The following is a 26,087-nucleotide window of genomic DNA, read 5'->3' as shown; positions in this document are numbered from 1 at the left end:
CTGCATCAAAAATTCTTCCAGGCCTGAAAACCCACAGGGAAGCTGACCCAGGCGAGTGAACTGAAGTATCCCAGGACACAGCAAACCCTGTTACACAAGATGATGGTGTGGCTATGGACCAAATGTGCACCTGTGTCAATGCAGGAAGGAGAGACTCCCAACTGTTTTCCAAAGTCACCTTAACCTGGATTAGAGTACAGATGAGTATCATGCATTCGGGTGCCCATGATACTACCAGGAAGCCCCTTACAAGGCACTCTGAGAAGTGGACTTGAGAGTCAGAACCACAATCACAGTGTTGGCCACTGTGAATACAACTAAAGGTTGAACGGAACTTCCACAGAACAAAGCAAAATAAATCTGGCAAACACACACAAAAAAAAATGATTCCGCAGGCACTTTTTCACCATGTTAGAAACCTGCTAAGAAAGATGTAATTTATAGTTTATGAAAAATTTCCAATCAACATTCAATTTTGTGCTGATCCTGGGGTTTGAACTAGGGCTCTGGGCATGACACTTAGCTCTTTGTACTCAGAATTGGCACTCTACCACTTGAACCACAGGTTCACTTGAGTTTTTTGGTGGGTAACTGAGATAAGTGTCTCACTGACTTTTCTGTCTTGTCTGGCAGTGAACCCTTCCAAATGCCCACAAGATTATTTCCTTGCTAAGCTGTGGTTTCTCTTTTTTAATTGCTCAGATTCTGATTCTCTCTGTGTAATGTTAGAGAATTTCCCTCAGGATGCCACCTTGGATTGGTTGCCTGGATACATTCTTGAAGTGACTATATCTGGACTGAGTGACAGTGTATACAATATTGTGTATACTATGTCCCAGGGTCTCCACGAGATGCTTCTTCATCAAACAGAACTACAAAAATGGAAAATCACTTGGGAAAAGTGCCTTCCCCTCCAAAGCTAAGGACTTCTGTGTTGGATGGCACACACCATGAAGAAAGTCATTTCCTAGAGGGTTTTCTTACCATATGATATTAAATATTCCAAGGATTTTTTTTCAAAACCTAACAAATAACACTTGTTAAATGCCAATAAGGTACTTAAGATATCTGTTCATGTACACTTTAGGAAAAGTTTTAAAGTGACCTGTAATGCTTGATCTGAAAATGTCAGCCTCCTGAGTAGTTAAGCTTCTAGGCATTAGTCACAAGTGCCCAGCTCTATTCCATTAAGTTCCTTTTCTATCCAATAGGCAATAACATTTCTTAATTTGAATATATTTAATGTGTATTCTTAAGTTGTTAGTAAGTACATATTGTATACATTTTGCATTCTCTCTGTGGTATGTAGAAGCTTGAATTCAGATCATGGGCTTTACATCTGAACTTTGCTACATAATTATAGCACTTGGTCCACACCACCATTTCCAGGGTTTTGATGGTTAAATGAAGATTCTATTATCACAGTGTTTCCTGGTTGGCTTATTTCAAAACACAATATTCAAGTCTCAGCCACCTGAGTGGCTAGTATTACAGAACTAAGTTGCTGGCCCACAACCAGGTATACATTTTTAAAGTGAATTTTACTTATGTACCTGTCCAAAACATCATTAAATTAGACCAAGTAAGCATCTGTAGTTCCTATGACCCACTTTGCCATATGTGCAAAGAAAAACACTTGATGGCCCTGCAGAGTATATGCAGAAAATTTCCCCTTTTCACTTCAAGTTCAAGACTCTATGGAAAATCCCAAATGTTCACATGTCATAATGTGCTTCTAACTTACTTTTCTCATGCAAAATCACTTGGTCTCCAGCAGGTATGTAGAATTTTACGCTATTCTGAAAATAATGCATCTAAAAAAGCATATCATTTAACAGTGAAGTACATTCTAGATTTAGGACAGCAAACTTGAACTTAGAAAAGCTTCTGATTCCCTTTAATTTTTGATACAGAATTGAAGAATGGCAGGAACACTTAAAGAAGTATCCCAGAAGACAATCTATGCAGAAAAAAGAAGGAATCTTTCTGAATCCTGATTACTCAGCAAAGGAGTATAAGGCCTCTTTTCAAGAGAATCCAATTTCATGCAAATAGTGAATCAGATAATTCTCAGTTGTTCGTTAGAGTTTTCCATAGCCACTAACTTTACATGTGTCTAGTTTGAATTTGGAATGAAACAAGGTCTCTAACAAAGATTATGGATAATTCTATTCAGCAGGTCATTTTTGTTATTAAGAAACTCAGAGGGGAACGGTGAATTTACAGTTTTCAAAAGTTAACTGCAACCATGTTGAGGTTATTTGTAGCTAAAAGTATTTATACACACTTGGAGTATATTTCTTCATTTTTACTTACCTGCTTTTCTTAAAGAGTACATGAACACAAGTCTAAAGTGCCTTATAGTCATTCAAGACATATAATTGATTGGGTTGTGAAAAAATTCTTGGAATATTTTGTTTCATATGGTTCTTTCACTTGTTCTTTAATTTCTGCCTCAGTTCTGGAAGGGTTCAGAAACCATTCTCATCTTGTGAGATTAATGGTCTCACCCATTTCCACATGATGTGAAGCAGGAAGGAGGCCATCATGTTGGGTAGTGATGTGTCTTTTGGAGCCAACTGATACATAGTTGGAAACTTCCATGGGTTGCTGTGAGATACAGAGAAGCCATATATTGAGAGGTTGAACTGGGAGTCTTTATTAGAAAAATGGCATCTACAAGTTGACTATTAGCACAAAGACCTGAAACCCACAAATACATTTACCACTGATAGAAAACCAAGTCATGAGAGGAGAAGTGTAAAGAAATATCAGAAAATCAATACTATAACTCAGATCAACCGTAATGCAGGGCTGAATTGGGACACCATTTTTAATGGGGCAGAGCCAAGAGACCACACAGAGGACATAAGGCATCTGGGCTAGTTCTGTTCAGATCTTTTGTAGTGTCTTTTGTGAATAATGGAATGTGGATATCCCACTGTTTTTGTGTTTAGTCTTGGAGACTCGTGAAATTTGATATGCTCATAAATCCTATCCCTTCGGGTTCTTCACACACTTTACAATGCACCAATGTAGACATGTTTTCACATCCTTCCATTCCTCCCACCCTCAACTGTGGAAAATTGTAGAGTTCTAGGAGTGCCACAATCTGGACATTGATGTTCCTGTTGGTCCTTTATGTACTGATCCCGGCTTACTTTCTTTCAGACACGTATAGTTCACCTTTTGTTATTATGCAGAAAGCCAAACTAAAGGGATTCATGAATGTTAATCCTGTTCTGAAATCAATATTTAAATATCAACTACAACATTCATGTTGTATAAAGATTGGGCTTCTTGTTGATCTCCTAAACAGCGAAAGCCAAAGTGAGAACAAGCTGGTAATTAATGAAGACAATCCTGCACAACAAATACAGAAATTTGAAAGGAGTATTCAAAACATGATCTTCTAATACAGTGGCAAGTCTTTGATGGATTGAATGCATTTTTCTCTGTTAATATAGACATTAAAATATCTCCTAATCATTGGTTATGGAGAAATAATTGTAATAAAGAGTCTAAAACAAATATCTTCGTTTGAGGCTACCATGATGAAATATAGTGTTGGGCAAAACGATTATACTTATTATCCTTGAACCAGTATATTTAGATTGAGTTACTATAATGAAAGGTTACACAAAAAATAAGAAAATCAAGGTATGTATTGTTGTATGTATATACCCAAGTATATATGCATATATTAGTAAAAACTAATATGTGTGTATACAAGAAGACAGCATAATGCAAGCCAGGACACCCTATAAAAGCAGGAATAGAGGTAAAAGTGAGGGGATAAACTTCTTGAATATAATCTGGTTCCTCATATGGAATTATCACAGGACAAAATCATCATATTACTGTTGTAAGTAGATTCTTTACATGTTGAACAGATTTAAAAAGGAAGAAAATATTTACTGAACTTGAAGAAATTATAAGTGAATATTATCTCTACCAGATCTGCTTGATCATAAAGAAAATTGTTGAAGCAGAAAGAAACATTAATGAACAGAAAATATAAGGGAATGTATAGAAGCAGTAAGAGTGATGAGACAATGAAGATGAGAATGGTAAAGTGCTAGGTGTACCAAACAAATACTTTCCTTAAATGGATTTAAAAAAACATCCAAAGAATAATTTATTACCCAGTACTCATCACAGAACAATTTAAAACTGACTATCCAATATTTGAAATTTCGGGAAGAATACAGTACTCTTCTAGATTTTTAATTTGTTTGCGTTTACTCTTTTAATCATACATTGATAAACTTTAAGGTATTCAGTGTGTTTACTTAATATAATTTTGTCACCATTGGCCTTCTGTCTCATGGGATGAGACTTTCTCTTATAATCATCATGATTTTATCAACATGAATCCTTGTCATCATTCCAAATAGCTTGTTGTAATTAAATATTTTAAGCCTCCTGTGAACCACCAAGGAAAATTCACCAAAAAAAATCAAATCAAACTACTAGAGAACTCACAAAGTAACCAATAAAATTTCTAAAGGAAAGAAGAAAATTGGAAGAAACTTCAGGAAATCTGAGAACAAGTTATGTAATGTGAGTAATGGAAAGTGGTCAATGAAAACAGAAATCCATGAAAATATGCAAATAAGTGAGAGTGGGCCACTGAATAAAAATGCAAGGCCACCTATATGGTGATTTTGCATTTCATCTCTAAGGACACACATAGACTGCAAAGAAATGAGTGGAATAAGGAGTTCATTCCAGTGGAAGCTAAAAGAAAGCAGCACTGTCCATAAAATATCACACAAAATACACTCTAAGCATTGAAATGTGACAATGATGTTCCTAATCCATTGATAAAGGTGTTTAATTAACAAAAATTACAAGCATTCAAAACATGTATTTGCCTAGTGTTTTATCACTTCATGATAGTAAGGAAATATTAGCAGATTCTGAGAGACAGGTAGTCACTGATACTATCAGTAGCTGGACAGATTATGGAGAGAAGAGAGTTTATGGAGAATCAGAATTAAATTTCACATTAGATCAAGTAAACTGCACATAAACCTACAGTATTTCACCCAACATCTGAATAAAACAACCGCTGTCAACATATTGAACATTCTTCAAAACAGATCTTATGATTGTACACAAAATTCACCTCAATATTTAAAAATTACTGAAATTTTATTGAGAACCCAGAAAGACCATACTGTACTAAGCTAGGAATTAAGAAGAAAACCAAGGAAATATGCAAATACATGAATATTAAATGAATTATAACCTCTGAATTAAGACAAGAATTGTACATAAGCTAACACTAGAAAAGAAACAAAGTGAAAATAGAATAACAATGTCTATATATATAGATAAAGGACTAAGAGAAAGCATAAACAGCCATTGTTAAATCAAAAGTACATATGTCTACACTAGTCCACCATACTGGACTTCAGGGAACTAGAAAGAAATGAAACCCATACTTATTAGAAAAATTGAAATACATAAATAAAATTAAATGAAATCGTGTACAAAAACAGAATAATCAATGAAACACAGGATGTTTCTCAAAAAAAAAAGGGAGAAGTCTTTAGCTAGACTATGAACAATGGAGAAAAGACTGGAATAAATATGATTGGATATGCAATCACAGAAACACACAAACTCAACTTGAGATACTTAAGATGAAACTTCCTGTTATTCTACTTGAAAACATGGCAGACATAGATAGAAAACTCTTCAAAGATGAATTAGAAAAACACAAGAAGATAATAAAGACCAATAAAACAATAATGAAAAATATTTAAATGTCCAATATAAATGAATGAAATTAAAGCACTTATAAAAAAAATTCCAAGCTGGGAACCAATGTTTTATATCTGTAATCCTAGTAACTCGGTGGCACAGATCTAAGGATTGCTGATTGCAGCCAGCCCAGGCAAAACAATCTATGAGATGCATAACTGCATGCTGTGAAACAAATGAAATCATGTAAATATATTTCCAATATCCACAGTATATTTATCCAGATATCATCAAAATATTCTCTCAGTTTCTGTTGGATGTATTTGTCTACCCCCCAATATATTAGGAATTTGTTAGTAGAATGACTAAGTAGGTAAAACACTGAATCTGCACTTTGTGATATACTCCAGGAGGTTGTTGGGAGAATACTTGATTTCAATTCTTTTGCATAATACTGTGTGTTCCTTTCCAATTTCTTCTTAATTGTTTTTCACTAAATTTACACAACATGAATTTCTTTTAAATGAAGGGATGAGGAGAATGTACACATGGATGGTCTAATATTTTGAAGCAAGATTTTATGAATAGGAAGCAGGAAGAAAAAAGCACATAAAATAATATCACAGATAAATATACTAGGCAAGACAAGGGAACAAGGAAAATGTAGTCACAGGATTATTTTATCTAATATTCTCTTGTTTCCAAAAGGTTTAGATACATTCTATCATAACATTAATGATTTCATATGCATGAATGAAAAAAGGATAATGGAGTCGTTTAATGACTTCATTAATACACTAAAACTTTTTGGAAGAAATAAAATAAATAATGGGTATAGGTGCATTTGATTGAGAGATTTACATTAGCAAAATTTAATATTATCCAAAAATAAAAATTTCACAATTAATATATTTAGAGTTAGAAAACTAACTCTCCTTTGTGAGTTTAGCCCAATTTTAAGTTTTCTTTCTTCAAAATAAAACAAACAAAAGATTAGCACACAGTTCACTTAATATACATGTTTAAATGTCAGCTTTCCGAAGAAGAAGTACCAAGATAGTCTGTACAACTAAGAAAGGATTGTAAATGACCTCTCTGATGAAAACTAAAGCTTACAAGACAGAAACCAAGTAAGAATCACACTATGGAAAGACTTCAAGTAATCAAAAATTAGCAGAATTGAAATGATAGATGTAATGTATTCCCAAAAGTACTTTACATATTCAATTCTATATCACTGAAAATTCCAGTGGATTGATTTTTCAAGAGAAAAAACTAATTTGTAACCATCAACCAGTGGCAAACAACTATAATCCTAGTTGAAATAAAAAGATTGCTGTCTAAATCCAGGCTGGAAAAAAAAGTTATGGATCCCTTAGGTAGATGGGGTGTATATTTATCATCATAGTGTGTAAGAGGTGGGAATTGAGTAAAAGAGAGTTCTAGTCCAATCCTGTGTGGATGATAATCTCAATATTGGTGCATAACTGTAATCATTGCTATGGTGGGAATGTTAATAAGGATTCACCTCCATTTGTTTGCAGAGCCAGGGAGTGAAATATTATTATGAATATACACACAGGGTGTTGGTGCCTCATTCATACAATCCTACCTACTCAGGAACTATAGATCTCTGAGTATTGTGGTTCAAAGCCAGGCTACGCCAGAATTTCACTGACATGTTTATCTCCAATGAGATAATGTTGAATCTAAAATGACCTTGAGGAGGGATATCAAAAAGACTAAAGAAGAGATAAATCTGATTGCTAATAGAGAGACCATTCAACAAATAAATAAAACTAAAAGATGGTTCTTTGATAAAATAAAAAAATATTGACAGACCTCTTGCAAGACTTCCAAAAAATGAAGAGAAGAGACTTATATCCATAGGATCAGGGACTCCACCGGAAAAATTACAACAAATACACAGGATATTCAAACAATCATAAGGAACTATTTCCCGAACCTTTACTCACTAAAGAACGAAAATTTTACAGAAATTGATCAATTCTTAGAGAAGTATAAACTTCCCAAACTGAATCAAGAAGAAATAAATCAACTAAATAAACCAAAAACTTACAGTGAGATACAGGAGGTAATCAAGGGCCTCCCAACAAAGAAAAGCCCAGGCCCGGATAGATTCACCAATGATTTCTATAAAACCTTCAATAAGGAGCTAATACCAATACTCCTCAAATTCTTCTGTGAAATAGAAACAGAGGGAGAAATCACAAACTCATTCTATGAAGCTAATATACTCATATCCAAACCAGGCAAACACCCAACAAAAAAGGGAATTACAGACCAATATCACTAATGAACACCTCCTCAACAAAGTATTAGCTAACAGGATCCAGAAACTGATCAAGAAAATTATACATCATGATCAAGGAGGCTTCATCCCCCCCACACAAGGATGGTTCAACGTCCGTAAATCGATGAATGTAATTCACCATATTAACAGAGCTACAACCAAGAACCATATCATCATCTCAGCAATGCCCAAAAAGCCTTTGACAAAATACAACACCCATACATGTTAAAAGCCCTGGAGAGAACAGGAATAGAGGAAACATTCTTTAAAACAATAAAAACTAAATACAACAGACCAACTGCTAATATCATATTAAATGGGGAGCAACTAAAACCATTTCCCCTAAACTCAGGAACAAGACAAGGATACCCACTCTCCCCACTTCTATTCAACATAATGCTGGAATCCCTAGCAATAGAAATATGGCAAGAGGAGGGCATCAAAGGATCCACATTGGCAAAAAAAGAAATCAACCTATCCCTATTTGCAGGTGACATGATCTTATATCTGAAGGACCCAAAAAACTCAGTCCCCAAACTCCTAGACATAATAAACCATTTTGGCAATGTAGCAGGATACAAATCAACACACAAATGAGCAGCTATTCTGTACACGAGCAATGTATAGGCAGAACAGGAAATTATGGAAATAATAACATTTACAATAGCTAAAAAAGAATAAATTACCTAGGTATTAACCTAACTAAAGACGTGAAGGACCTATTTAATGAGAACTATAAAAATCTTAAAAGGGAAATCAAAGAGGACACAAAGAGATGGAAAGACCTCCCATGCTCATGGGTAGGCAGAATCAATGTAGTGAAAATGGCCATATTACCCAAAATGTTATACAAATACAATGCAATCCCCATCAAGATCCTAGCCACATTCTTCACTGACATAGAGAAAGCAACCCACAAATTCATATGGAACAGCAAAAGATCTAGAATAGCCAAAGCAATTCTAGGCAAAAGAAGCAGTGCAGAAGGAATCAAAATGTCAGACTTCAAGCTCTATTACACAGCCATCATAACCAAAACAGCCTGGTATTGGAATAAAAACAGACCTGAAGACCAATGGATTAGAATAGAAGACCCAGAAATAAAGCCACATTCTTACAGTCGCTGATATTCGACAAAGGAGCTAAAGACATACAATGGAAAAACTATAGCCTCTTCAACTACTAGTTCTGGGAAAACTGGGCAGCCATATGTAGAAAACTCAAAGTAGACCCAAGCCTATCACCATGCACCAAGATCAACTCAAAATGGATCAAGGACCTCAACATCAGACCTGAATCCCTGAAACTACTGAAGGACAGAGTAGGAGAGATGCTAGAGAAGCTAGGAGAGACTTACAGGCACAGGGAGGAAATTCCTGAATATAGTCCCAGGGGCACAACAGATAGGGGAGAATCTCAACAAATGGGACTACTACCAAATAAAAAAAAAATTGCACAACTAAAGACATATCCACCAATCTAGAAAGACAGCCAACCATATGGGAAAGGATCTTCACCAGCAAAGCAACAAAGGCCTAATATCCGTCATCTACAGAGAACTCAAAAAACTAACCCGCTCCAAACCCAGTAAACCAATTATTAAATGGGCAATGGAGGTAAAGAGAGACTTCCCAGAAGAGAGAAAAATGGCAAAGAAACTTATGAGGAAATGTTCAACATCCCTGGTAGTAAAGGAAATGCAAATAAAAACAACCCTGAGACACCTACTCACTCGAGTTAGAATGGCCTATACTCTGAATTCAGCCAACAACAGATGCTGGAGGGGATGCGGGGAAAGAAGAACCCTTCTCCACTGTTGGTGGGAGTGCAAATTAGTACAACCACTTTGGAGAACAATATGGAGGTTCCTCAAAATGCTCAGCATAGACATACCCTATGACCTATGACCCACCCATACCATTCCTGGGCATCTATACTGAACAACAAGTCTTAGGATATCAAAAAGACATCTGCACATCCATGTTTATTGCTGCATAATTCACAATAGACAATATATGGAAACAACCTAGATGCCCCACTACAGATTAATGGATCAAAAAAATGCGGTACCCATACACATAGCGATTAAAAATGATAAAATATTGGTATTCACAGGGAAATGGCCAGAACTTGAACAAATAATGTTGAGCGAGATAAGCCTAGAACACATAGAACACAAGGAGGCATGGTCTCCTTGATATATGACTGTTAGGGTGGGGTGGCGGGGGGGACAGTAGAGACCAGGTCTGCAAAACAAAAAAACTTCTTTTCAAATGGTATTTCCACAGGTTTGGGTCAGCGACCTTACATTATGTATCGCAAACCAAACAACTATTATACATAAAAAGGTCTAGAATAGACCTATCTGCGGAACACAATAGGTCAAAAGCTATGTACATGTGATCATATAAGACGAGGATAAGCAAAAATAACTCCAAGAGAAGGACACAGGAGGATTCTGTTGTTGGCATTACATTTAAAGTTCTAGGTGAATTTCCTTTGGAATACGCCACATGGTTACTGTATTTGATTTTGTTACACTGAATATTGTATATACGCCTACCTGGTCTAGGGAAGGTGAAGAAAAATGAGGGTATTAGATATCACAATAAATGTACTCACTGCCTTATTATGTAACTGTACCCCTTTTGCACAATACCTTGTCAACCAAATTTAATTAATAAAAAAGAAATATTAAAAGAAATAAAAACAAAACTTAAAACAAAAGAAACACTAATTTTCAAAGAGGAAGCTACCCTATTGGCCCATTGGAATGAAACTTACAGAGGTAGCTATGTTTTCTCTTTGCTGGATGAAGCTTGAACGTTGCTGTCAGCATTGTTTTCCTCTTTATCTTCTATAGTGGCAAGAAAGATAATTACCTTATACCATTCCACATTCACACAGTTTGTTCTTTGGTGTTCCCAAAAGGACAGGTATCCCTTTTTTCTGAAAAGCCACCTGAGGTCCAGCTGGGGCCCATTGTCACCTGGAGTCAGGAGCAGCTTCTGATTTGAACGGTTGTCAGCAAAGGAATGGAATGCTGAGCTGCCAGCCCACATCCCTCTCACTACAAGCTTTTCACAATTCCTGTCTGCTTTCTGTAAGGTGTCTTTCTTGCTATCACCTAGTTCTTGGTCTAAAGAAGAATATTAGTAACAAAGCTGGCTTCTAACATTCACCAGACTAAGGGGGATTAAAGATGGCACAAACAAGGAATACTGAAACCAAGTACCACTTGCTACTTCTTTTGAAACTATGAAATTATGTTCATTAAATTTTTCTGTACAAAGCTGGTGCTCGAGCACTCTGATCTTGTGAGCTTGAGCTATATCATTCCCCTGGCTTCTTCCTGTATGCCCCTTTCTTTATTTTACAGCTGCCACGATGTAAACTATTCTGAGCTACCTACTTCCCTCCTCCATGACAGAATGATAACTCTGAAATCAGGAGCCCAAATAAAACTTTTCTTCCTTAATATGCTTCTGTCAGATATTTGATCACAGAAATGAGAAAAGTAACTAACATAGCATGTCTGAGAAGCCTGCATTTCCTGCTGATAAATGGTGCCTCTTTGCCCCCTCCACAATGGGCCATTAATCACAATGACTACAGAAGTGAAGTCATGCTTTTAGAGACATTCCAGATGGAGAGCTGGCCCTGAGCCAGGTGAGGCCCATGTGGATGCTCGCTCCTTCCATCCTACAGTTTGAGGTTCTGAGAGCTCGGTCCATTCCTGACTACCTGGAATTTAAATCAGAGCAAGATGACTTGCATTTTCTGACTTATTTACAATATGCAACATGGAAGGGGAGTGGGGACAAAAGTATTCAGGAATCCGAAGTTAAGTGAGGCTTTCTATAGCTCTAAAATATAATCCCATCAATTCTCTCTAGAGTACTGGAGGAAAATGGAGTGTGAGGTGAATTCCTTCCTCGTTACAGTAGCCCTCTAAATTCTTGTCTGTTATTTAAATTGCAACTTCACAATAAATTGCCCTTCAGTTACTCAGAAAAAAAAGCTAGTGTTCTACCACTTAAGCTATATCTTCAATCCTGGCTTTTTGCAAGTAAGAGTCTCACAGTCTTCTCTGGCCTTGAACTGTGATTCTCAGATCTCAAGTTCCTATGTAGCTAGGATTACACTGTGGGCTGGAATTATCGATGGACCGCTCCTGGTCTGAAACTATAATCTTTCCTTTTTTAAATTAGCATGTTTAGTTTCTTACCACCACCACCTTCAAAAAACCCAAACAATACTATAAAATGCAAGAAGCATAACTGATTGTGTGATTAAATCTTAGGACTTGACCACACACATGAAAAGACAAATAGAGTATTTGAAAATAAGAAATGAGAGCCAGAAGCCAGTGGCTCACCCCTGTAATCCTAGCTACTTAGGAGGCTAAGATCTGAGGATCACTTTTCAAATGCACCCAAACAGGAAAGACTTGAGACTCTAATCTCTAATTAACTAAAAAAAAGCTAGAGGGGCTGGGGATATAGCCTAGTGGCAAGAGTGCCTGCCTTGGTATACCCGAGGCCCTAGGTTCGATTCCCCAGCACCACATATACAGAAAACGGCCAGAAGCGGCGCTGTGGCTCAAGTGGCAGAGTGCTAGCCTTGAGCGGGAAGAAGCCAGGGACAGTGCTTAGGCCCTGAGTCCAAGGCCCAGCACTGGCCAAAAAAAAAGCTAGAAGCAGAACTGTGGCTTAAGTGATAGAGTGCTAGCATGGAATGAATATGCTTAGGGACACATCTCAGGCCTTGAGTTTAAGTCCCAGAACTTGCACACACACACACACACACACACACACACACACACACACACACACACACACACAGAGTCAGTCTCTCTCACACAGACTCACAAACCTAACAGCTTGTATGATTCCCCCTGACATGTATCCTGGCTTTAAAGGATTTCATCTTACCCCTGGGATTTGATTCTGCTTGGACATGCTTAGTATGCAGCATACTACAACCTGTATTCTGACTTGACAGTACAGTGAGATGAGTGAGTCCTTTTACTTCTGAAAATGTCTGGTCCTGAAATCTCCATATATGGCTCTCTCCAGTATAAAAACTAAAGTATTTCTAGGAAAATAATGAACTAGTTCAATATCAAAATTCTGCAATCCATAGACTGACAGCCCAAGGTTTTGTTGAGTCAGATAGATTTCCATTCCCAAGTATTTTCCCATTGTGGAGATGCCATCTGGTGATCTGTCTACTAATTTTGCAATCAAAAGATAGAATTGATTTTCACTGGAGGAATTATGATTACAGGTTTGTGTTCCTGTTTATTTAAGTATATTGTTTTATTTTCTGGGAGGCTGGAAACTCTATATGTAATTTCCCTAGTTTATTTTATTTATTGCATCAGTCCTAAGGGTTGAATTCAGGGCATGAGCACTGTCGCTTAGCTTTCATGTTCAAATCTAGCCTTCTACCACTTGAGCCACAGTTTCACTTCTGTTTTTTGTGGTACTTGATTAGAGACAAGTGCCTCACCAACTTGCTTGTTCAGCTGGCTTTGAACCTAAATCATCATATCTCAGCCTTCTGAATAGCTGCTCTTAAACGTGTGATCTACTGTTGCCCAGATTGTCCATTTTATTTTTACACCAAGAATACTCTTAAATATCAAGAACATTTAACCTTCTTAGGTCTAAGGAAAACCAACTCCCACCCACCTTTTCCATGCTATTTTCTAGTCCTTTTGCATTCTGATATTATACTCCCCAACTTTTGTAGATTCTCCACATCCTTGAACAAAATATGAAGTCTCTCTGGGTGCCAGCGTCTCATGTCTATAATCCTAACTACTCAAGAAGCTGAGAACTGAGGATTATGATTCAAGGCCAGCCAAGGAAGGAAAGTTCCATGAGACTCTTATCTCCCCTGAAACAACACAAAGTCAGAAGAGGAGCAGTGGCTCACGTTATTAGATTGCCGGCCATGAATAACCAAGCTCAGGTACAGTGCCTGGGCCTTGAGTTCAAGCCTCATGATTTGCATAAAAATAATTGATATATATACACATGTGTATATATACATATGTGTGTATATATATTTATATATATGAAATCTCACACTGCATGTGAGTCTACCACAGTGGTCTGAGCAGCCCTATGTATATTGGGAAGAGTACTTCATAGTTGTGTGTGTCACATTTCAGTGAATACTCTGTAGGCTCCTGTCAGCTCTTTTTCAATGTCTGTGATATTGACATATTCAGAGTAACGTAATCATTACCTACCCAGTCCTGTACAACTTCTTTGTAGCTATTTTAAGTCACAGCATGAAGAAAGTTGTGGTAGCTATAATTTGTATTAAAAAAAAATCATCCAAAATGGAAACCAGCCATTACATTTTATGTTTTGGCTACATTTTTTTCCTTCTGAGTTCAAATCCTTACCAAAAAAACCCTCATAAATTGACAAATACCAGTAAGTTGTCTAACAGATTTACTAATGGGGTTCAAAGTAATGGTTACAGTTGCAAAAGTAAGCCAAGCATGGTACTTATGCCTGTAACCCTAGGTACTCAGGAGACTGAGATCTGAAGGTCACACTATTGAAGCTAGCCTGAAAAGGAGAGTCTTTGAAACTGATTTCCAATTAAGCACAAAAAGCCAGAAGTGGAGCAGTGGCATAAGTAGTAGAGCACCAGACTTGATTATAGTGAAAAGCTAACGGACAGAACACAGGCCCAGGGCACAGTCCTAGAACAGACACACAAAGAAAGGTATAATTTTAACCTTATAACCTGTATTCAATTTTAGACTTGCAAGTTTAAACTTTCAGAGGGAGGGGAAAACTGTTTTTGTTTTTTTTAAATTTAATATTATTTTCTTTTTGTTTGTTTTGGTCAGTAGTAGAGCTTGAATTTGGGGCATACGCACTGTCCTTGAACACTTTTGATCAAGGCTAGCACTCTACCAATTTGAACCATTGCTCCATTTTGAATTTTCTGGCAGTTCCTTGGCCATGAGAGTCTCACAGACTTTCCGGCCCAGGCAGACTTTGAACCTTGATCCTCATATCTCAGCCTTCTGACTATGATTACAGGCATGAACCACAATCATCTGTATTTAATATTTGCTTTTTAATATAATGTCACGAATTTCATCAGGCTGGGGATAATCCTGTTTGAGAAACTTTCAAGTATTACAGATTTATGGTCATTTCTCATGCCTAATACCAGCAGGTTTTCATATACGTAGCGTTTCTTAGAAAAGTTCCTTTTCCAAAGCATCCATATAACATAATGCAGGCTCTAATTTTCCTCTTCTCTGACTTAGTTATGCCCAGTATCACTTGAAATAGTGCCCCCAAAAGGAAATAGAAGCCCAGTGTTTATGCTCCTGCCTGTAACTCTAGCTATTCAGGAGGCTGAGATCTGAGGATCAAGGTTTGATTCCTACAATGCCAAAACTACCTTAAAATTTTCTAAAAATAGTGTTGTTGTTATTTGTAAATCCTTTTACCTTCTTCTTCCATTACAGTTTTTAAAGTTACTTTTGGAATCTTGAAACAACAGCTGCTCAAGATAGCAAATATTGCCTTGAGTTGTTCTGAAAAACCCCTTAATTTAGCAATTAAAGGAAGGAGAGTTTGAATAGCTAAAAATATTTAAGTGGCTATTTTCTCAACAAGTGACTTAGTGAATCTAAACAACACAACCTCTAAAATCTAAAATAGTAGCACTGTTGTGAAATGTGTTCTCTAGGTCAGTTTACCTTTTAAAGAAAACCCACTGGGTGGGGAAAAGAAAGACCAGCCTTTGACATTTCACAGTCTTTTTTCGCTAGTGATCTCATCTCTGTTTCCTGAATTTTATTATTTTTTAGGAAAAAGATGTGCTTCTAATTTTCCCTATCTTCATTCCTTTCCTTTCTCTTTTTCCTTTTTGTGCTAGTACTGAGTTTGTGAACTCAGTGCCTTATGCTCTACTCTTGGCTTTTTCACTCAAGGCTGGCACTCTATTATTTGACCCCAGTTCCACTTTCAGCTTCTCTGCTAGTCAACTATAACAAAACTACTCACAGATTAGTCTGCAGTGAATTTTGATCCTCAGATATCAGTTTTCTGAGTAGGTAGGATTACACACATGAGCCAGTAACACTTGGCCAGAATCGTTTAATTTTCATTCTGGTAAAACGCTCATTAGCTGAACACAAATGTCTAATTATTTGAAGTAAGAGCACCTTGGAGATATGTATCTCCTAGAAGGGTACACTCAACAAGCAAAGGAAACCAGAAAATATATTCTAATTCTGATAATGTGATCTATTTGGACATCTTTATAATTTTGTATGCATATTACTGTAGATTAGGTGGCTACTCAGATACATTTGTTGAATTTAATTTTCTTGTTAGATTATGTGTTAGCTATATTGAGCTGTGTAGCAAACAGACCCCAAAACTTAGTGGTCTGAGACACTATCCATTTTTTTTTCTCACAGTAACCCCAAGCCAAGAGTCAAGGAATGGGTTGGCTGAAGATTTCAAGATCCCCCTTCTTGCAAGACAGCCAAATATCTCCTGACTTTAACATAATGGATATTGTGAATGATAACAATTAGACAAAGGCTGGCTGCAAAGTCCCCTCAATTCAGAAACCTTCTGTTTTCTTCACCAAGCTCCAGAAGTGTTATGGATCCTCAAGGTCAGATCAAGTTGATCAAAAACACAAACTCTAGGGAGATAATAATCACTGAAGATAATAATCACAGTGTGTGTGTGTGTGTGTGTGTGTGTGTGTGTGTGTGTGTGTGTGTGTGTATGCCAATGCTGGGGTTGAAACTCAAGGCCCGGAGACTGTGTTTTTTTGTACAAGACTATTGCTCTACACTGGAGCCCCAGTTCCACTTCTAGCTTCTTGGTGGTTAATTAGAGATCAGAATCTCAAGGACTTTCCTACCCTGACTGGCTTCAAACTATGAGCCCGAGATCTTAGTGTCCTAAGTAATTTTTTGTTGTTGTTGCCTGTCCTAGGGCTTGAACTCTATGCCTGGGCACTGTCAGTTTGTTTTCTGCTCATGGTGAATGCTCTACCACTTGAGTCACAGCACCATTTCCAGCATTTTTGAGTTTATTGGAGATAAGAGAATTGTAGGGAATAATTATATTAATCAGAACTTTTGTCTGTGTGGGCCAGAAACTATATTGAGCCAGAATAAAAAAATGACAGGGTAGTTTATTTATTCAGAACAAGGATGTGAGAAAGGTTGCTTAAGAAATATTATACCACAGCTAGGCAGTAGTGGCTCATACCTGTTATCCTAGCTCCTCAGGAGACTGAAATCTGAGAATTGAGGTCCAAAGCCAGTCTTGGCACAGAAGTCTGTGAGACTTATCTCCAATACTCTACTCAAGAAAGTAAAAAAATGGAGCTGTGGCATAAGTGGTATATTGCTCACCTTGAATAAAAGAAGTTCAGAAACAGTGCTCAGGTACTGAGTTCAAGCCCCAGGACCAGCAATATGCGCACACACACACACACACACACACACACACACACACACACACAGAGTTCAAGCCCCAATACCAGATAGATAGATAGATAGATAGATGTATATGTGTGTGATATATATATGTGTGTGTGTGTGTGTGTGTGTGTGTGTGTGTGTTTATAATCACATAGTAGCTGCTCACTGGTGATCATGCCTATATTCATCCTACATATTCAGAAGTTTCAGTTCTAAGGACTTTATTTTAAAGCCAGTCAGAGCAGGAAAGTCAATGGTACTCATCTCCAATAAGCCCACAAAATGCTAGGAGTAGAGCTGTGACTCAAGTGGTACAATGCCAGCTTTGAAGTGAAAATCTCAGAGAGAGAGAGAGAGAGAGAGAGAGAGAGAGAGATCCCAGGCCTGAATTCAAGCCCCAGGACCTGAACAACAACAACAATGAAAGTCAAATGTAAACCCAAGGCCCCAAATTCAAGTCTCAGTATGACACATGCACCAAAAGTAACTTTTTAAATTTCTCAGAGTTCTTCTCTCTCTCTCTCTCTCTCTCTCTCTCTCTCTCTCTCTCTGTGGTTGGTCAAAACTGTGAATTAAATGTGAAAATGCATTAGGTTTAGTGTAATATCACATTTGTAGGAAATCTCAGAAAACACAGTTTTTTTTTCTTCTTTTCTTTTTTCTGAGTAGGTTTAAGAAAAACTTTAAGTAGTTGTACAAAGGAGTTGCTATTTAACAAAGCTCCATCCCTCACCCTTGTTACTTTTGTAGGATATAGATGGCATTCTTGGTTTGTCTATTTTTAATGTATATCTTGGACTGGGAACTGGGATACCTTTAATTTCTGTGAGAATATAAGAAGGAATAAAATAAGTATGTCTGCAAAATGATTTGAGATCCAACAACACTTAAAAAGTAGTGTCACATGTTGATATTTATACCTTACTTTCTGCACATACTCCCCTATAGGAAATCTAAAACAAAAACAAATAAACAAAAAAAAATACCTTGGTGAATGGAATCATAGGATATGATACTGACAGAAAGCTACAGGTCCCCTGGCAGCTCAAAGCTCAATTCCACAGTCTGGTCTCGGTTATTGACTTGTCCACAGTTTTGGAAGGTTGTGTGAGTTACAGTTTAGGGAGACATCTAGTCTACAAATCAGGCAGGATATCTCTAGCTGAAAAAAACCCACATGTACACACACGGGATACACGTGGTTCCAATCACAGAGCTTCTTCTTCTATGACTACAATTCTGGAAATCTTCTGAACATGGTGGCCAGGTATTCTATTATGCTCTAAGTAGTGAATGATCTTTGCTTTATGCACCCCAAGAAATGAAAGACAGAAAACTTAAAGCACTGCAGTACAGACAACAAAAACATCGTTCAACCACTCTGGAATGCAGTGTGGGGGTTCCTCAAAAGGTTAAACATAGTGCTCCCCTATGTCCCAGCAACCCTGCATTGGGGTGTTTACTCAAAGGATTTACAAGCAAGATCACACTAAAGCTACCAGGACAACGATATTTATCGCAGCCCAATTTACCATTGTTAAAATATAGGACCAACCCAGATGCCCCTCAGTAGATGAATGGATCAAGAATATGTGATACATATACACAGTGGAATTCTATGCTTTTACTAGGAAGAATGATGTGGCCCCATTCATGAGGACGGTGGAACGACTTGAAAAAAATCATACTAAGTGAAGTGAGCCAAACCCAAAGAAACATAAACTCTTTGGTTTCACTCATTAGAAACAATTAGTACTTGTCTTGGATAGTCCTAGCACAGGAGCAAAATAGCTCAAAGGCAATGTACATATGATCACATAAGATGGTGCTAAGTGAAATTAACTACAAGATTTGGAAATAAGTGGTTTATCTTTGTTGCTGTTATTTTTTCAATGTACCATATGAAATTATGCCTTTTTCTTTTGTCTTTCTTTCCCATGGTTTTATCCATGATGTCACTCTAACTGCCTTTGGTACACTGAGTACTCTATGTACGTTTACTGGAAACAGGGAAGGGTAATACCAAAATGGAGAGACAAGAATAAAGGTGAGCCAATGCAACATCAATACTTACAAGACAATATGCTGTAAGCAACTGTAGTACTTGGGGGAAGGTGGAGAGGGAACAAAGGGGGGGGAAGTTGGGAGAAAAATTGAGGAGGAGATAGCAAGTTTGATAAGAAATGTACTCACAAACTACCAAAAGAATCAACACAACAAAGAGTTAGTTCTTAAAAAAAATTAACAAGATAGACAGACCCCTAGCAATCCTGACCACAAAATGAAGGCAGCACACCCAAATGAACAAGATCAGAGATGAAACAGGTAACATCACCACAGAAACAACCAACATTCAGAACATGATAAGGGAATATTTAGCAAACCTTTATGCCAACAAATTCAAGAACATGGAAGACATGGAAGATTTCCTAGAAAAAATTATATCCCCACACTCAACCATGAAGATATAAATCTTCTAAACAGACCCATATCCAGCATTGAAATAGAAATGCCAATAAGTGATCTCCCATACAAGAAAAACCCAGGTCCAGATGGATTCACAGCAGAATTCTACAAGGCCTTCAAAACATAAATCACACCAACATTTTTCAAACTCTTGAGTGAAATTGAAAGGGAAAGTTTACTACCAAAAACATTCTATGATGCCAGTATAATCCTCATCCCAAAACCAGGCAGGGAGTCATCACAGAAAGAGAACTATAGACCAATTTCTCTGATGAACATAGATGAAAAAAATTCTGAACAAAATCCTGGCCAATCAAATTAAACAGGTCATCAAAAAAATCATACACCATGATCAAACTGGATTCATCCCAGGAATGCAAAGTTGGTTCAGTATACGTAAGTCAATTAATGTAATCCACCACATCAACCGGAGCAAGGTAAAGAACGACATGGTTATATATCTGGTTGCAAAAAAGGCATGTGATAAAATCCAGCACCCATTTATGATAAAAGCCCTGGAAAAATTGGGATTCCAGGGAACACTCCTGAATATAATCAAGGCAGTTTATGGCAAACCAACAGCAAACATAACTCTAAATGGGGAAAAACTAAAGCCATTCCTATTAAAATCAGGAACAAGGCAGGGATGTCCACTCTCTCCCCTGCTCTTCAACATAGTACTAGAATTCCTAGCCAGAGCAATTAGACAAGAAGAAAATATAAAGTGGATCCAAATAGGAAAAGATGAAGTTAAACTTTCTCTCTTTGCAGATGACATGATCCTATACCTAAAGAATCCCATAGACTCTAACCCCAAGCTACTAGAGCTGATCCAAAACTTTGGTAAAGTTGCAGGATATAAAATAAACCTTCAAAAATCAACGGCCTTTCTCTATGCTAACGAACCAAAGACCGAGGCTGATATCAGGAAAGCAATGCCCTTTGCAATAGCCCCCCAAAACATAAAATACCTAGGAATAACCTTAACCAAAGAAGTGAAAGACCTCTTTGAGGAGAACTTTAAAAACATGAAAAACGAAATTAAGTCAGAACTAAGGAAATGGAAAAACCTCCCATGCTCCTGGATTGGGAGGATTAATATAATCAAAATGGCAGTATTGCCAAAGGCTATCTACAAATTCAATGCAATACCCATTAATATCTCAATCAACATTTTTAATTAAATAAAGGAAGCAATCCAGAAATTCACAGGGAAAAATAAAAGATCCAGAATAGCAAAAACAAACCTAAGCAGAATGAACAGTGCTGGAGGAATTACAACACCCAACTTTAAGCTGTATTATAAAGCTACAGTAGTAAAAACAGCTTGGCATTGGCACCAAAACAGGCCTGAAGACCAATGGAACAGAATTGAAGACCCAGAAATGAACCCACAGAACTATTCCTACTTAATCTTTGATAAAAGAGCTAAAAAAGGAGGATGGAAGAAAGATAGCCTCTTTAACAAATGGTGCTGGCAAACTGGTTCAACACATGTAACAGACTAAACCTAGATCCTTACATATCACCCTGCACCCAAATCAACTCTATGTGGATCAAAGACCTCAAAATTAAAATAGATACACTGAAAACACTAAAAGAAGGAGTAGGAGAAACACTTGGGTTCCTTGGCACAGGACGGAACTTCCATAACAAAAACCTAGAAATGCAACGAATCAAAGAAAGGGTGGACAAATGGGACAGCCTCAAACTGAAGAGCTTCTGCAGGACAAAGGACATAGCTCACAAGATAAACAGAAATCCCACAGATGGGGAAAAGCTCTTTACCAGCCATACAATGGACAAAGGCCTCATATCTAAAATGCATGCAGAACTAAAAAAAATTAAATTCTGCCAAAACAAAACAGCAAAGAACCAACAGCCCCCGCAAAAGTGGGCTAAAGACTTAAAAAGAGACTTCTCTGATAAGGAAATGAGAATGGCAAAGACACATATGAAAAACTGCTCTACATCACTGGCCATAAAAGAAATGCAAATCAAAATAACATTGAGATTCCTTCTCACCCCAGTAAGAATGTCCATTATCAAGAAAACTAAGAATAATAAATGTTGGTGGGGATGTGGCCAAAAGGGAGCCCCACTTCATTGTGGGTGGGAATATAAACTGGTTCTGCCACTCTGGAAAGCGGTATGGAGATTCCTCAGAAGGCTAAACATAGAGCTCACTTATGACCCAGGAGCCCCACTTTTGGGCATCTACCCAAAAGACCACAAACAACAACACACTAAAGCCACCATCACAACAATGTTCATTGCAGCAAAATTTGTCATAGCTAAAATATGGAACCAACCCAGATGCCCCTCAGTAGATGAATGGATCAGGAAAATGTGGTACATATACACAATGGAATTTTATGCCTCTCAGAAAGAATGACATTGCCCCATACGTAAGGAAATGGAAGGACTTGGAAAAAATTATGCTAAGTGAAGTGAGCCAGACCCAAGAAATATGGACTCTATGGTCTCCCTCATAGGGAATAATTAGCACAGGTTTAGGCTAGTCACAGCAGAGGATCACACGAGCCCAATAGCTATGCCCTTATGAACACAAAAGATGATGCTAAGTGAAATGAACTCCATGTTATGGAAACGACTGTTATATTACTGTTGTAATCACTTTCAACATGCTATGTGAAACCGTAACTTCTATTATTGATGATCCTCTTGTATCCCCTTCCTGTGGTTGTACCTGCACTATCTCCGTAACTTATCTGAGTATATTGGAAACTGTGTATACTGGTATTAGAACTAGGAAACTGAAAGGGAATACCAAAATTGAGAGACACAGGGTAAAAAGACAAACAACTACAAAAGCATTACTTGCAAAACTGTTTGGTGTAAATCAACTGAACAACTCATGGGGGGAAAGAGAAAGGGGGAAGGGAGGGGGGGAATGAGGGAGGAGGTAACAAACAGTACAAGAAATGTATTCAATGCCTAACGTATGAAACTGTAATCTCTCTGTACATCAGTTTGACAATAAAATATTAAAATAAATTACTTCTGTGAATGTGAGAGTTCAAAAGGCAAATGTGCCATTCAATTTTGGCAATGATATTTACTTATTGAGGTTATCCTATTGAAGATATTTTTTATGATGCATTGATCTGAGAACATGTGGTAACAGAGGAAATTATTCTCTGTCACTCTCCTTGTCAAAATTTATTATACCCAAATGCTATTCAGAAACTTCAATAAGCAGTATCTTTACTTCTAAGGCAATAATAGTAAATGAGTACTTGTGTGGAGGACTGTGCTCATGGGATTCTTATTGCCTGGACCAACCAGCAATTTTCTGTGGCTGTTGTGGACACTGAGTTTGTTAGTAGATACTCGGGGTGGGAGTGTGTTGCCTTCCTTAATAACTTTGTTAAACATCTCATTTAAAAATATTTATTTTCTGGCCATATCACTGTGCACCTGACATGGCATCCTCTGATGTAATCCAGTTGCATCATCCCAAATGGCTTCCATGCAAATAATTTCTTAACACAAAAGTTGGACCAAATATAATCAAAGATAACTTCTTCCCTGGTCCCTTATTATCTGTGGTCTTGGAAGAAATCATAGTGCCTGGGATGAAGAAAGAAAATCTGCAAACATGTTTTCCAACTCGTGTTTTTCTTCTGAGTAAATTGCCTCAGATGCAGATCCCCACTTACCCTGGGAAATCACAAGAGGTGTTGATGAAATGTGAGCTACAGTGTACTTCTCTGCTAATAAAATACACATGCACATATCCCAAGATATACGACTATATATACCTGAAGCTGTGGGCCAGTTTCAGCCAGGATTTCAGCTTGCCAGAGGCTTCAGGGATGTGTTCTTTGACTTTCACATTCCTTCTCCAGCTTGCCTGCTCTCTCAGGTCTTTAGCTGGCCCTAGCTTCTTTTCTGCAATGAAGCAGAGAGCACACAAGGATGGAAATGTGATGATTGCTGGGTTCTTCTCTCTCTATATTTGGGGAACCGATCCTAGTAACAGCGATGCTTATGGGCATGAAGTGAACAAACTGTATCTTGTCAACTTATTTTGGTCTCAAGATAGGCAATGGCTGATGGAACTCCATGAATACATGTGTATGTTCTCTGTTACTCTACCCTGGCCGCCCATTCCTATAGGACCAGCAATAGATCACCTTCATTCTTTTATCTTACATCTTTTGTTGAGTAATTTTCTACCTGTTAGTGGGAAAGGACTCTGCTTACCTTCCATGTAGCTTCCTTTCCAGGGCTGTAAACTCTTCATTTTACTCCAGCATTCCTGTATTTTCTTCATCCCAGCTGTCCCTGCAGACGATGAAGTGATCTTATTTCAACCTAACTGAGTGACATGAGTTCCATCCTAACAGGACACATTTCTTTATCCACAGTCCAGTGGACTGAGAACTTTTCTTTGGAAACACATATATTGGAGCACACATATAAAATTTCTTAATGTAGACTGTTGACTCATAACTGTACTCCTAACTACTCAGGACAGTGATATACAAAGATCTAGGTTTGCAGCCAGCCAGAGAACTTCCAGCCAAAGTGGAATTAGAGCTGTGTCTCAAGTGGCAGAGTGCTATCCTTGGGCAAAAAAGCTCACAGAGCGTGTCCAGGCTCTGATTTCAAACCTTAGGACTTTCTCTCTCTCTCTCTCTCTCTCTCTCTCTCTCTCTCTCTCTCTCTCTCTCTCTCTCTGTGTGTGTGTGTGTGTGTGTGTGTGTTTCTTACTGTAAACCATTAATGACTGCTGAAAACTAAGCACTGTGTCTTTATTTCATGTCAGATATGCTTTACCATGCAGACCTTACTAAGCAGGTCAGCATTCTGAAAGATCCCTTATGGGAGAATTTTACCTTCCTACGATGTGGTCTGATTTAATTGGGTACATGCATAATCTTTTCTTTTGGTCTGTTGCACATGTCTCACTAATAGATGGCTATACAATAAATAAATAAATAAATAAATAAATAAATAAATAAATAAATAAATAAAAGAAAAATGCTATACTTCACGAAATTCTAACAGCTTAATTGATACTTGCTTCAAGAGAAAATGTCATTGCCTCTATCATTTGCAGTCTCTATGCAATGCTGATGACAAGTGTAGTCTGAGGTAGTTGTTCATAGTTGGTAGCAGAGATGGCAGGAACAGGAATAATTTTTTTTTCCTTGCTATAGATCTGTGTCCTTATTTTACATGCCACTGGTATGTTTAGTTATCTTCCTTTCTCAGTGGTTCCTGGGAACTTGGGGCTTGGGCAATGTCCTTGAGATTATCTTCTCCAAGGTAGTATTCTACAGTTTGAGCCCCAGCTGCACATCTGGCAATTGTTGGTTGTTAAATGGAGATAAGAGTCTCACGGACATGGTTGTCCAAGATCGTTTCAAAACATCATCCTCAGATCTCAGCCTCCAGAGTAGTTAACAAACAGGTATGAGGCATTATTGCCTGGCCTAGCTTATGTTTCTTATTCCCCACTCTTTACCCATGTTTACCTGATTTTGCTTCTCTTCATTTCCCAAAGTATGCTTGAATACTATTGTTTGTGTGCAAATATACATACATTGAGCATTATTCTTCTACCTGATGGGTTTCTTAGCACCCATAAAGAAACGTGTGGTCTGGGATAGTAAATTTTTACTCATGGTGTTGACCTCAGAAAGCAACATTTATCCATGAATCCATTCTTATAGATAAGTGGAGCACTGCGATTCAGCATTAGCAAGTGAGATATTTGACTTAACTACACCTACTAGCATTATGATAACTTTTCATTATAGACACTCTATTTATGACCATAATTTATACTGTGTCCCACATCCTTTCTTCTCTCCCATATCTCTTCTTTCTTTGGTTAATTTCCAACTGTGCACTCTTGATTGGCCTTTTTTTTTTTCAAGTCTGATGCTCTATCAATTGAACCACCCATCCTCTTCTGATTTTTTGGTTGTTGTTAACTAGAGCTAAATTTCTCATGGACTATTCTGCTCCATTTGTCTCTGACTCCAGATCCTTACATCTGACCTGCTACAATTACCTGCATGAGCCCCCAACACAAGTAGTTTTAAATTCTTGAGGTATGCTCAA

At 37.5% G+C, this 26,087-nt stretch overlaps 1 pseudogene; it reads right to left on the bottom strand.

Annotated features, from left to right (window-relative positions):
• Positions 1 to 24,258, bottom strand: part of LOC125366957 — a 43,427-nt pseudogene extending 19,169 nt beyond the window's left edge.
• Between the last annotated feature and the right edge of the window lie 1,829 nt (positions 24,259 to 26,087).

This window comes from Perognathus longimembris, chromosome 18 (genome assembly GCF_023159225.1).
Source record: "Perognathus longimembris pacificus isolate PPM17 chromosome 18, ASM2315922v1, whole genome shotgun sequence".
Taxonomy (NCBI): Eukaryota; Metazoa; Chordata; class Mammalia; order Rodentia; family Heteromyidae; genus Perognathus; species Perognathus longimembris.
Note: the sequence above shows the minus strand (reverse complement) of the source record. Positions and strands in the feature narration are given on the sequence as shown.